This window comes from Lagopus muta, chromosome 3 (genome assembly GCF_023343835.1).
Source record: "Lagopus muta isolate bLagMut1 chromosome 3, bLagMut1 primary, whole genome shotgun sequence".
Taxonomy (NCBI): Eukaryota; Metazoa; Chordata; class Aves; order Galliformes; family Phasianidae; genus Lagopus; species Lagopus muta.
The window spans coordinates 82,981,206-82,995,140 of record NC_064435.1 but is presented as its reverse complement, the minus strand read 5'-3'; the positions used below and the strand labels follow the sequence as shown (position 1 = coordinate 82,995,140).

At 38.8% G+C, this 13,935-nt stretch overlaps 1 protein-coding gene across 2 annotated transcripts in view; it reads left to right on the top strand.

The window, feature by feature from the left end:
- The window catches only part of SLC35B3 (solute carrier family 35 member B3), a 43,980-nt gene extending 33,627 nt beyond the window's left edge, over positions 1-10,353 (top strand). Inside the window, exons 12-17 of one of the 2 annotated variants that reach the window (XR_007375737.1) lie at positions 2,968-3,105; positions 3,564-3,676; positions 4,163-4,317; positions 4,883-7,053; positions 8,301-8,584; positions 9,770-10,353. The gene's annotated coding sequence lies outside the window, so the exon portion shown is untranslated. Of the gene's footprint in view, positions 1-2,967; positions 3,106-3,563; positions 3,677-4,162; positions 4,318-4,882; positions 8,585-9,769 lie in introns of both variants that reach the window. The other variant, XR_007375736.1, reaches the window with a different exon arrangement.
- The last annotated feature ends 3,582 nt before the right edge of the window (positions 10,354-13,935 follow it).

Below are 13,935 nucleotides of genomic sequence, written 5' to 3'. Positions count from 1 at the left end.
AATTCTATGTAAGCAAAAAGTATTTTCCAGTATTTTCCATTCTCTCCAGCGAAACTTGTGAGATTATTTCAAGCATGCTTAATAGCACTGAACAGAGTGCACTTTACTAAGGAGTAAATTATTTCCTTTAGAAGTTAAGCTAGACAGGGCTGGGCAGATATTCGTATCACCCACTATGGGCACAACTCTGAGCTTACAAAAGGGTTTATGAGCCTGAAAAATAATAACTGATATGACTTTTGTTGTAAAGAAATTTCTTTCTTGGTCTTCTGAAACCACTATGCTTCTTTGCACTGCACACAGCAGTGCTGCCTTATAGGTTATATGTGCCAGGACTGCAGTTTATCTTACGAGCTCTCCCACTGACTCCATTGGAAGTGTGGAACAAATCTCTCTCCTTCTCCACCTCCACTCAATGAGTTCCTAAGGCGCATCAGTTGGGGATGCCACTGCCCAGAATTGCTGTGAGGCCTAATTAATTTGCAGGGTGCTTGGAGTTGTTTGAATGAAAGGCACTACAGAAGTGGCAAAGTATTAATTATTATTATTATTTCACAGGAGTCCTTTTCATTGTCCTAATGAACAATCTGTGTCTGGCAGAAGACTGCCTTCAAATCTTTCTAGACACGAGTTCTATTAACATACAAACGAACAGGTCACACTGCTCGTGCAGCAGAACTCTTTAGCATGTTAATGACAAATTCACACCAGTGGCCCCTCAGTGCTCTGGAGAAATACAGGTTTTGCTCAGCACTTAATAAAAAAAGGCCATCATAAAATATGTCACTTGGGGCTGATTAATATTGTCGCAAGAGATAAAATTGAAGAGGAAAATGACATAAATTTATTTTTTCATGGGTGCCAAATTTTCATACGAGAGTCGTAGAATATCCTGAGTTGGAAGGGACCCGTATGGAACATTGAGTCCAGTTCCTGGCCCCTCACAGCATCACCCAAAATCCAGATCCTGTATCTGAGGCCACTCCTCCCAGTTTAATGTCCTCCACAAAACTACTTAGAAAAACATTCAAGCTCTATATCCAAGTCATTTATGAAAACATTAAAGAGAATTAGTCCAAAAATACAGCCCTGAAGAATCCCACTAATGACTGGCTACCACACCTCCTTTATTATAACATGCTGTTTCCATATGTGCTCATCTGCCAACATAGCATTCGTGGGGGGTTCTTAGCAAACAAATCTGTGGGGTCAAATTTGTAAGAGAAAGCTCACAAAAAGGCACCCACAATGCCTGTCAGCTGCTATGGCTTTGAAATGAGCTCAAAGTGAAGATGCACTGATGTGCCAAGAGCCTCCAAAAGCCTCAGGAGATGCAGGGCTGGCATATATCAGACATCACCAGAGAACTGTAGCTCTGGATGTCTGTAACCTGAGTGTCCATCTCATGGTGCCAGTCACTTTGCTTAGTTCTTCAGTGCAAGACGAGTATTTCTCACAAGCTGGCCCAGCTTGTCAACAGAGGGTCTCTACTTAAAACTGTGACCACTGCTTTACTTCACAGTTATCGGCGTGTTTTAGATGGGAAAAGAAATAAGGTAGGTTTGTGCTCCTTATCTCACGCAAAGAGTAGTGTAGGAGGTTGTGTTTTCCTTTGTTTTGTTTTAAATCAGGGTTTTCTCTGTGTCGCTTGTGAGTTACAATGGTAAGAGAACTGTGCTCTAAGAACTTGATCCATGGCCTGACATCAGCAGAAAGCACTCTCCTTGACTCTCTGGGGCTTTGGATCAAGGCCCTAGTTAGGTAACATTTTATTCTTGTAATGCATAGTGCATACATGCCTTTAGAAGCAGTCTTCTTGCTATATATATACTTCATTTACTTCCCTTTGCCATTTTTAATTTAGAAACCAACATCTGCAATGGAGTACTGGAGCACACACTGGCATTACCCCAAGTCAGCGCAGGTTCTCGTTGCATTGTCCATGATGTATGCAGGAGAAAAGGTGAATTGATCCGTAGGGAGAAAACACTTCAGGGCTGACAGCCGCTAAGCAGAGCGGTCGCACAGAGCCCTGCACCAGCCAAAGGCTGTCCACCTGCTGCTCCACTCAGAAACTCCCCGTGCACACACTGACAATCATGGCAGGGATTTGAAGGCAGCGTACTGACACAAATGTTGCCGTTTGAAACTCAATCAATAAATATTATGGAGAGGTAAAATCGTTACTAGAGCAGATATACCGCTGTTGCCCTCCTAGAGCTAAACACCGTACCCAGTGCCAGCACAAGTGCTTTTCTGTGTCCTATAAAGATTAGATTTTATCTTTCAGAATTTCATGCTATTCTCTTTCTGATTAGTTCTTATTTTATACTATGTATAGCAAGGAAGTTTATAGAGGAGTAAAGAACAAAATGAAACTGAACAATTGTACCATTGGTATTTTAATTGCACAGACACCAGCTTCAGTATTCCAGTGGCAAACCAAAGTTATAATATCTACAACGAAAAGAGCAACAGAGATATTTCCTTACAGGCTTTTAATTGGAATACAGATTAAATCAGTTTATGGAGGCATGGGACACCTGAAGCATGCACATGATGGGCAGGAAGGTGACTTTGTGCACCAGCATCTGGAAAGGACACAGCCAATGGCATGGTTTAGGCACAGTTCAGAGATTCCTATGTGTGGGTAAGGTAAATTTTGCCACTCCGGGAATGGAAAGTTTAGCCTTGGACATAGGAAATGAAAGGGATGATGACTGTGATTTTAGAGAGCACAGTAGAAACGTGCTTTTTGCACTTGCTGCCCCAGGAGAAACGGGAGGGAGGGAAGATAATTCTGCCTTCTGAGTCTGCAAGGAAGGGTGATAGTTGCCAAATGTCTCAGACCCATCAGGTCCTCAGTCATCTAACCTTTCCACAGCAGCAGCATAAGAAACAGTATCAGCAAGTTTTGTTTGCTAGAAAAATTAATCCACCATGCTTGGGTTGTTTTGCTCTTCCTAGCAGCTAGCCACTCTAGGAAGCTGCCTCCTTGCCTGTGCCTGCAGCAAGCCCTGCTGTGAGAGCATTCTGCCTGCATTCCTGCCCATGATGGCACTGCACCAAACAGACTGGAATAGACATGCTGCTGCTGACACCAATGTGAGTCCTGTGGCTGAGTGATCATCTCTAGATCTGCATGGGGACAAAGAGGATGGTGAGCTGTTCACAGGCATGGAGGTTGGCCTGACAAGGAAAGACTAAACCTCTGCAAGCTCCCACTGTGGTCCACAGGGAAGGAGAGATTCCTCCAAAGGGTGGTCGTTGCTACATGCAAGGACTCCTGTGGGCTAAGACAGTAAAGTTTTGTTCAGCATTCTCAGATGGTCGTATTTTTGCACCTGAAGAAGAGATCTGATTTTCAAAGGTGCCATCTGCTCACATGGAGTCTCATAGGAGTAAACAGAACTGCTTTGATTAACATTTTGGAAAACTAGAGAGTTGTTTAAAATAATTTAACAGGGTTCTGGAGTCCTACTTGAAAGCTCGCTTTTTATTTGGTTTTATCTATCTTTTGGAGCACTGCTACAGCACAGTAAATTTGTGTTTGTATTACACAGTGTTTGTATTACATAGAAGAAGAAAGAAATAAAGCACTGTATCAGTCTGGCTGAAGATGGACATGACCTCACTTGTTCATCAACTGCAGTTGAAGTCAATGCAAAAAGTGTCAGTAAGTTCCTTTTAGTGAACTCTCCCCAAAGAACCTTTATGTGTAGAGATGCATTATTAAAAACTTTCAGTGTAGCTCACTACACAACAAATGATCAGTAAGGCATGTGAGTAGGAGTCAATTATAAGACAATTTTAGATTTTACCAAGTCCACTGAAATGGTCCAGGGCTACTAAGACCTGTTAGAGCAGCCAAGCTAAAGACCTCTTTATCTTCTGTTTCTAGTAAATAACACCTATTAAGCACTAGCAAAATGAAGTTTTGAACTGGCCAAGGTTTTTGATTTTTTGGAAATGGTGAACTCAATTTTCAGTAGAAAATGCCCATTGCCATGCAAACATGTGAAGTCCTGATTCTCATCTTACATGCATTCTTTGAAAAATTCTGATTGACTTTTCGGTTTCGTTTGGGGTTTTTTGGTGTTTAGGTTTTGTTTTTGCTTTGGGTTTTGTATGTATTTTGTTTTAATTAAGCTTTTATCCAAAGGTACAGCTGGGTTTCAACAAACAAGCCAGCACATAGAGTAGCCATCACATGTCAGTGCCATCACATCTTGTGCCCATGTCCATTTCCACTGAGCTCAGGAAGAAGACGGAAGGAGCAGAGCGCTAAGCTGATGGACATCAGCAGACATTGCAAAGGTATTTCAAAGTTTTGGGAGTGCAGGATCCCATTTATATACATGAACTTCTCCCAGTGTGAAAAGCAGCAGAATGGCGACAAAGAATATTTAGGGGAGTTACTGAGTGACATTTTGTGGCATATTTTACTCAGGAGATCATGATCTTCCATTCCAATCTTAGAATCTACTACCTATAATAAGATTCCTTTCTTCTCCCTCTTTCTCTGCATTTATATCTGCATATATGATATCTGCCTTCTCCAAATATGAAAAAAAAAAAACAACAAATTTTGAGACTATCAAATTTATTTATAGATTTAATAAGTAACTTCTTGTTGCATTAATACCTATCTACTTGCTGTTGAATATTCCTCTGCAAAAAACAGGCACTTTCTCTGATTTGAACAAATCCAGTTGTACACAAATTCAGGGCATTCAACCATAAGCAAATCTTTCTAGGAGTCAGTAAATAAAACTCAAAACTTTACCTGTAAGAATAAAGCTGACTAGAGTATTTGGAGAGGTTGACAATCGGTGTGACACTGTATTTAGGGGAAAATCCTGATTTTCTCTTGTTGAGACAGGCTCAGAACATGCGGAAGTGAGTGAGAAAATGTCCATTAGCTTCATTGAGCTATGGATGAAGATTCTGATCTAAGAAGAAGGATGCTGCTGCTCCACAGTAAGCCCAGCAGTTATCTTTTCCCCTGCACGTATCCAAAAAGCAATTTAACGCACCAGCAGCAGTTGCCTATTAATCGGGCTAGAAAAAAGGTAGCCTGGGAGGGTGGGTTTAAAAGAAGAATGTGGCACTATTATGTATTGCTTGCAAAGTAAACAAGCAGCATCAGTATAGTCATTTCCTAATTACGAGCTGTTTCATAAACTGTAAATGCTAACATGGGAGAGGTAAATCATAGCAATTTAATTAATAAAACACTTTAGACAATTAAATCCATATGTGCATGTCCCGGGGCACAACATCAATAATAGAAGCTTGCAGGCATATTTTGGAAATTTTATGCAATCATTTGCAGATCTTGTAGTCAATAATTGGTACAAACTATTTTAACTCTTCCTTGTCTAGTCTGGAAATGGGAAATTAATTATTAATTATTATTATTGTTATTGATTTCATTCCTGTTATTATGTTACCTATTTTCTTTCCATACTGCGTGTCTAATCTAAAATGATTTCTGCAAGGTCTGCAAGAGGAGGCTGATTTTTTCCTTGGATGTATATGAGCTCAGTAAGCAGTATAATGAATTCACTTTGTCCTATAAAGGCAGTAAAATTGTCTTCCCAGCCTATAGAGCTGGACTGCAAATGGCAGACATGCCGGAACTTCAAGGCTCTGAAGTCTGAATCCAATTTCCAAACAAAGGGAACCTGTGCCCTGGAGGATCTTTCCATGATGAAAGCTGTTTTAAACAGTCCTTGGAGATCTTAGGCACGTTGCTGAATGGAGACTGTGCCAGCTATCCAGAAAAGCAACTGGTAACCGTATCCAAAGCAGTGTAGAAGACTTGCACAGTTTTCCTGTGAGATACGGCTGTTAGTTGTAGGATATAAACCTCTATAAATTGGAATACCTAGCACCCTACAGTGTCTGTTAATGTTGGGAATCCATTTAGCCACAATAGCAGCCACATGCCCTGCAGAAGTGGCCACACTCCATTCTCACACAGACAAGCTGCCAGAAGTATCCAGAACTTAAAAAATGTCAAAAGCCTCTGAGGAGCTAGCTCCAGGATGAAGAAATTGGCTGTGGCTAAACTCAGGCAACACTCAAAGGAGAGGTCAAGAACTGTGAGCCCACCAGCCAAAGACAAACTCCTTTTCATCAAGGAAATGCTGGAGTTTTTAAGGCTCGTTAAGTCGGGAGAAGGAAATGGTATCACTTTCCTGAAGAACTTGCTTCATCATTTTCCATCATCCTCCAATCAAAGAGGAAATTCTTTCCCTTCCTTCTAGACAAGGATCTGGCCACCGGCAAGTACTCGGGTAACAGAGACTCAGCAGAGCTGCTGACTCAGAGAGTGGATGGGCTGAAGCTGACAGTGTAGCTGTGAAATCTCAGGGTTCTTTCTGCTGCAAGCTCAGCATGACAGCAGTCACATCCTTCCACTGGCTCCCAACTAATTTCCCACGTCCATGTAAGGCTTTGTTCTTACAACCTCGAGCTTTAATGAATCCAACCCTGGCAACATCAAAGCATGGTATGATCTTTGAACTACTGTAACTGCATGTCTTCTGGGACAATGCAAATCATAAAGACTTTTAAAGCAATTAATGGATTCAGCCCCATTTACATCAAAGTTCCAATTCTGATTTATGCACTGCCATGACAGCAGCACTCCTTTGGGACAAGGCAGCTCACAAAATCCCAGAAGTAGCACATAAATGCTGGGAACATCTCCAACTAAATGGATCTTATAAGGGGACCGTCTTCTGCATTGGGACAGTCTTCCAAACAGGAGTTAAACAGATACTAAGTTCTCCAGGGAAAACAGTCAAGCCACAAGAGAAACACCTTTCCCACACAGTTTAATCCCCTGGACCTTAACTGTCAACCTGTTCTGAAACTTAAACTTTCACCTTCTTCCAGATTAGAACCAAAGAAGAGATGCAGCTCAAAAAAGAAGGCTTGCCAAAGACTTAAGGAAATGTACAAGGGTCTCCACCATTTCTGTTGATTTCACACTAAAATTAAAAAAAAAAAAAAAAAAGATGGTGATTTAAAATTGTTGAGTAGGTAAGTAGAGAGGTGAATTACCTGGCAAGCCACTGCTTACTTATAAAAACACCATGGAGAAAAATCCGTTCTATATTTGAGAGCAAACTACCACTTTCCATGAATTCCTACTTCTCTTGTTTTCTTGTCCCAAGTTATGGACGTATTGCTCTTTCCTTTCTCTTAACAGAAAGTCAAGAGTGTGAACATTTGTCCCTTCTCTTGATCTGTAGGGATGATGATTTCACTGCCTACTGTTATTTGCAGGATCAGGATTTCATACAGTGCAATCTGCTGAGTATTTCAGGTGTTCTGAGAGAATAAAGTACGAATCACTGGTACAGGTACTGATAATGATGCAAAAAAAGGTTGTCTGCTGGTAAGGAGGGAAAATTCAGTAACATTATGGAAATATGCATTACAGGAAGAGGTTTTAAAATGTCTTAGTTCAGTTGAAAATAATTTTAAGTTAAAACTCGGCTTTTTCAAGTTCCCTCTTAGTTATTATTATTCAGATATTTGGTAATTCAACACACTCTACCACAGCAGTTTAATTTTAATCTGTGAAGGCATTTGCAGCATGAAATTCTAACATGGGGGATGTTAGCTATAACTGTGCTAGCTGTTATTAAGTTGTCGATTCTTAATGATGAGTATTTGCTTTTTATTCTTATTTACAATTTTTTTTTCTACCCAGTAGAACACAGTAAAACTTTATTGGTTCATACACACCGTCACAGCGTGGGCTAATATAAAAATGAACAATGCTGAGGTGGTTACTGGCAAAGCATCATGGCAAGAATGCTCAAATAACATTTATATGTAAATCCGGCTCCAGTTCATCAGATATTAAGCAGTTTCAAAGTCACTGCATTTGTGGCACATTTAAAAGAGTTTCTTCTATTGCACTTTGATTCCTGTCCAGCTTTGGTTGATGAGAGGTCAGCAAATGTCCTCACTACATTTCAAGTCCCACTGCACAGCCATGCTGGCAAATGTTGCCTCTGACAACACTGCTGCTGGTTCCTGTTGCCTCAGCTTAGACTGTCTTGACACTGGGCATCAGTTTTCCCATATGTGGTTTGCAGGCTTCTATACTGCAGAAAATCTTAATTGAAGGGGCAGAACAAGCATGCAGCCTCTAGAACAGGCACATGTACGGGCCAGCTGCTTTCTCCAGTTTGGAGATGAGATGTTACCTCACATGGCAAAAGTTAAGTGTCACAGAAAAGTTCTCACTAGAGACTTATAAGTACTACTTTTAATAGTTCCAGGCCATCAGTGAATTTCACACCTCGTGTGATCAGCTGGGACGTTCACCCAATGGATGCTCATCCACAGTCCTCTGAGGCCAACAGAAAAATGACAGTAGAACAAAGATCTACCATGTCCTTCATCATCCAGTCCCTGCAAACTTAAATTAGCTTCACCCACGTGGCTCGGATACAATATAGAAGGCTGTTTTATTTCATATATTCACATTATTCTGAAGATCAACATCTTATTTTGACATTATTTTACTTCTTTTAGTGGTATACCATAAGCAATATCGGTAAGTCCAGAGGGTTGTTGGGTTTTTTTAGTACTTTTTCAGTTTGTATCTTGAGGTGAACCATTGTGCTTTTAGAATCAACCCTTCCATTCTAAATGAGTAAATAATTCATTAAAAACTGAATTTATTTTAAATATTGCATCACTGTATGCTTTCAGAGAGACCATGAGCATATTATAAATTGTGTTTTATCAGTGAAATATATCACTGCTTGTTTTAGCACCTTCTTTTTAATAGGCAAAATGCCCTGAATTTTAAAGGCTACATGCGCTTAAAAATTAGAGATAATATTAACCCCGCTCTACTTTTATTTTAAGCCAACAAATGGCCCAAAAGGCTGTGATATTTTTCTGTTAATGAAAAAGAAACTACTCCCTGTGTAATCCCTTTTGTTTCCAGAATTTTTGTTACAGAATGTGCTGCATATTTTAATGTAATGCAAAAGAAATTGAGATTCAATATCAAATATCTAAACTATTTTATATTGTTTGATCTGAGAATTTTGGAAACAGGGAAGGTCTTGATTTTCAGTTCCACTGTGCTTTTCCAGATGGGACTTTTATGGGGAAACTATGCACACATTTCAAATTGGATATATCCTATGTGAAAAAGCAATTTCAGAGTGAAATTGAATTGTTTTCACTTTCCCAATCTTTTTAATCTTTTTAATTACTATTCTTCTAATTTTGAAGAGTAAAATTAAATATCAAGATTGGATGCAATTTTTATTTTCTTGATTTTTCCAGCTGATTTGTCAGTGCTACAGGATGACGCTACAGGCAGACTTTGATATCTCTGATATTATATGGTATTATGCAACTGTATTTATTTGCTGAAATGATACCCAAAACAATTCACAGAAGGTTTTTAATCAGAAAATGTTGAAATTCATTATGATTTTTTAAAATCCATTCCATCAGTATGGTTGTGGATTGGATTTTTATTGAGTGATTTATAGCAGAAAGCTATCCTGCATGATTTAATTTGTGATACACAAGCTGTGTTAAGTTCTGGGCTTAATGTGAGATATGAATTATAAAATGCTGCTCCCAAAGTGAATAGGTGAATGGCTGGGAGACTCTTAAACAGGAATAATATCAGCCTTATCACACTACATGAACATGTTGTCATATTATCTAGAAAACATACCTATAAGTAGACAGAGAAATATTCTCTTTCTTACAGGGGAGAAGCCTCATGGCCTTGTGTGAATGTAGGAGGAAACAATGAACTTGTTGGACAGTCTTCCTTGAGACCCTTGAGCAGCTGTAGTTGTGCCAATTGCAAAAGAAGTCTGCTTGAGACATGGAATATTGTTTTCCTCAGCTGGATTCCCTCCCATTATCAGCAGACTGATGTAAGACGTGATAGTTATTGTGGATGTTGAGCACTTTCATGGGGCTGTGAAGAACTGGAAGAATATAATGGTGGGGCATGATCATCATCATCATCACAACAATAATAGCAAAGAAAAAACAGAACCAGCAAAATCTCACTGCTGTTTGAAAATGAAGTTATGTGGCCAGATCATATGGATCTAAGAGAACACACAAAGTGTGTAATGCATAATGGTGAGAAATGCTTTCTTTAAAGGAAAGAATTTAACTGTTGTTACTAGAGAAGGAAAGTGGTGTGAATATGAACAGCTCATTGAAATGTACAAACATGAACACAGTCAAAAATTAGAGTAATCACTAGAAGAACAGAAGTTTTACTTAAAAATATTATTTAAATCTATGAAAGCCCACTAGCTGTCAGAATTCAATGCTTTTCCTCTCTTCACTGCATTTGTTAATAATAAAAACATATTTTCAGAAGATTGCATGAGATCATTGGGTTCTTTTTTTTGGTAATAATAGCTACATAGCTTTAGATATCTCTCCAGTAAATTATAATTTAATTTTCAGCTATTTAAAGGTCACTCTGAATAATATATATGCTGCTTAATAATCAGCTAAAATAATGGCACCTTTCAGGAGTGGAGGCTAATAGCACTATTGCCTTTGTGCAAGCCTTCACTGTTTTCATTTGTTGTATGATCAGTGAAGTAAGAGAGAAGTTCCTCTCATGTGCTGGAGCCAGATCTTCAGTCCCTTTCTTTCCTTTTTAAATGGAAGTAACAAAAACCTTTCCGCAATCAGCACTAATCTCTCCAAAGGTCTTTTAATTTAAAAAGTCATAAGTGTTAATTAGCTATTATTAAGTGCCCCCTGTATAAATTAACGTGATTGATGAAAAAATTAAGGGTAATGAAAAATGTAGCAATGCATGTATTTTTAAGAGACTATATTAAAGATGAAAGTCCCTAAAGACAGAAACTAAGGCCTGCTGCACCCGTGCCCTGCCTTTATTAGTATTAATAATAAAAAATATGTAGATATGTTTCTCAGGAATGCACATGGACACTTTGGATATACCAGCTTTAACATATTTCTTACTTCACTGTGCAATGAATACCAATTTGTGACAAAGATTTATTCCTTTGTGATGTAACGTTACCATTTTCTTCTTGTTTTGTGGATCAAAAGAAGGTTGTTTGAAAATGGAAAAAGGAATCCAGATGTACAGAGAAAAGAGAACTGAACTGGCTGATTGACTGCTTTTCTCATAAATTTTACATGCATCTCGATAGGATGCTACTATGGTTTACAAAATATTCATTCTCTGAATGCAGTTCTCTTTTTATCTGTTATCAGAATGCAAATCAAAAGTATAAAGAAGAGAAAGATCCATTTCTCAAGAAAGCTGATACTATTCTGTGTTAAAAACTGTTCTTGATTCTGCCTGCCATTTGTTCACATGAAGCTGATTCAACCACCGTTCATTTTAGGCTAGAAGATGGGATGGTTGGACTGGATGATCTTGGAGGTCTTTTCCAACCGTGGTGATTCTACGATTCCATAATTCTAAGATTAAGCTGCAGTCACTCCTCATCAAGAGATTTCTCCCAAAAGAGAATGTTTGAATAAATAATATCAGACCTGAACATTTTATTTGCTTCCTACTCACCAACTCAAAACATATTACCTATCTCACATAGTTGCTAGCTTACTTAGATTTTTTTTTAATGTAATGGCCTTGTTGAAATCATAATAATAATGTGATATACACTACATGAATATCCATTAAGGAACAGTTCCCACCAAAATCTAGATTTGCAATAAAAAAAGAAGGACTAAGAGTAACTGATTGCCAGCATTCTTGCATGATATAAATGCAGGATCCCTCTCAAAATGCCAGGAATTTAACCCTACTTTCCAGGATGTCATTTCTGCAGCAAGCAATTTCTCAATTAGTAGCTGTAATGAAGCATGGTTTTCTGTGATGCTGTTATGTTATGAGATTGAAATCCTTGCTTGTTGCTCTGCATCTCTTGGCTTGGCTTGCAACTAGAAAAGAATCTACTTTTCTGTGGGCTGTGAGAAAACTGTGCGGACAGGGAATGGCTGGTAACCATGTATGATAACTGGATTTAATGTAAAACAATAGTAGTCTTTCTCAAAATTTGGAACTGCTGTTCTTCCAGATTCAGAGGTATTTTCTGTTTATGAAATCTTCAGTGAGTTTTTCCTTTGTTATCTTGTCTATGTCTTGAATCCTTGTAAGCCTCAAGCTTTGATACTTTCTTAAGGCAAGAAATTCAGAGAGGAAAAAAAACACCACTTTGTTTTGAATTTGTCCAATTTCTTTATTATTCTAAGAGTTCTAATACCAGAAGATGAAGTGAGGACTCAACCTCTATCCAATCAGCATTAATAGCATAATTCGGGTCAGTACTCTTGAGACATCATCTAGATGAACTTCCTCCCCAAAGCAGGGCAGGCTAGTCAGAGCTTTGTTCAAGCTGTTATGGATAAACTCCAAGGAAGGAGACTGTACACCCTCTCTGGGCAGCCTATTGCACTGCTTGGATTTGCTTATGGGGAAAAAATTTCACTGGGGAGCAGCAAGAGCCAGTCTGGGGTGCTATCAACTAGGATGCCCATCACAGAGGGCTGGAGGCTGAGGCACGCAGACCAGGGTGGTGACAATACGTTCTATAAAATGTTCCAGAGAATGGAAAGGGCATAATTGAGGTCCAACGTCCATCCATCCAGAGTCCTACTTGGATTTCCAGTCAGGAGCATCAAGAGACACAGTTAGAGAGGAAACTGGAGAAAAGTCCACAAATCTAAGTCTGAAGACCATGCAGGAGACGAGCTCAGAAACTGTTCTGGAGAGAGGTCCAATGATGGTATAGTGTAGAAAGGAACTAACCTGAACTTAAATCAAACTCCTGGACCAATGTACTTTGCCATGATTCAGTTGCCTTCGTATTGGTTTCTAATTCCAGCTTTGTAGATATATCCTAGCTGCCACACCAACATACCATACATAGCAATTTCTTTATTCTGTCTGCCAGCAACGGGTGAAAGTGTTGACTTATCAAAGATATCTCAGCTGGTTCTAGATGATTCTGTGTAAGCAAATGAATGAGGTTTCTCATATTCCCTGTACAGGCATTCCAGCCCATATCATATCACTCTTGTCATCCTGCAGAAACCCCCCAACTCTGCTGGATCCTTTTGAAAGTAAAGTCATTAGAGACCAAAACTCCTCGTAAAGATACAAACACACAGAGGTCTATTAGCATTTTCTGGTTTCATATCTAACTTTTTTTAGGGCTAACATTTGGTTTCTTTGACCACTTGGGAACTGTTCTGGTGTTTTCATGTAAATACAGATTTTGTTCTCATAGTATCTGGTTCCTGGGAGATAACAAGCTGAATATTTTATGTATGAATCTGGGACAGTTTTTCTCCCACATGTCAGAGATTTGTATCTACTCTTTTAGAAGAATCTGCCTATAGTCTTTATTTTCATTCTACACAGCCTGTAGTCATTACTAGTACTTTTTAACTCCAAAGCACTTCCTTTCATAGCCTTAACTTTGTGTATATGCTGTATGCATCATTTGAATCACTTTTTTGCGAATGGGAAAAATACAAAACTATTAACAAGGCTCATCTTATACTCTCAGTAATTTAGTCTTTGAAAACCTTATTGCTTATGGCATAATGCAAACTGAATAACACCACTTAATTACAAACCCAGCTACTGTTGAGAAGAAAATACAGTAAAGAATAGTTAAACAGAACTTGAATCTAGTGAAAATTCACCATACGAACATCTGTTGTTATTGCAATTCATTATAATATATGAAAACAGTGCGAAAACTTCAGTTATAGTGAATCTCAGCTTGTGAGATGAGAAATACTTACACAGAACTATAGAATAATTTAGCTTTGAGCAGACCTCTGGAACAAGTTGGTTTAAGCATAGCTCAAAGCAGACTGAGCAGAGCTTTGGCC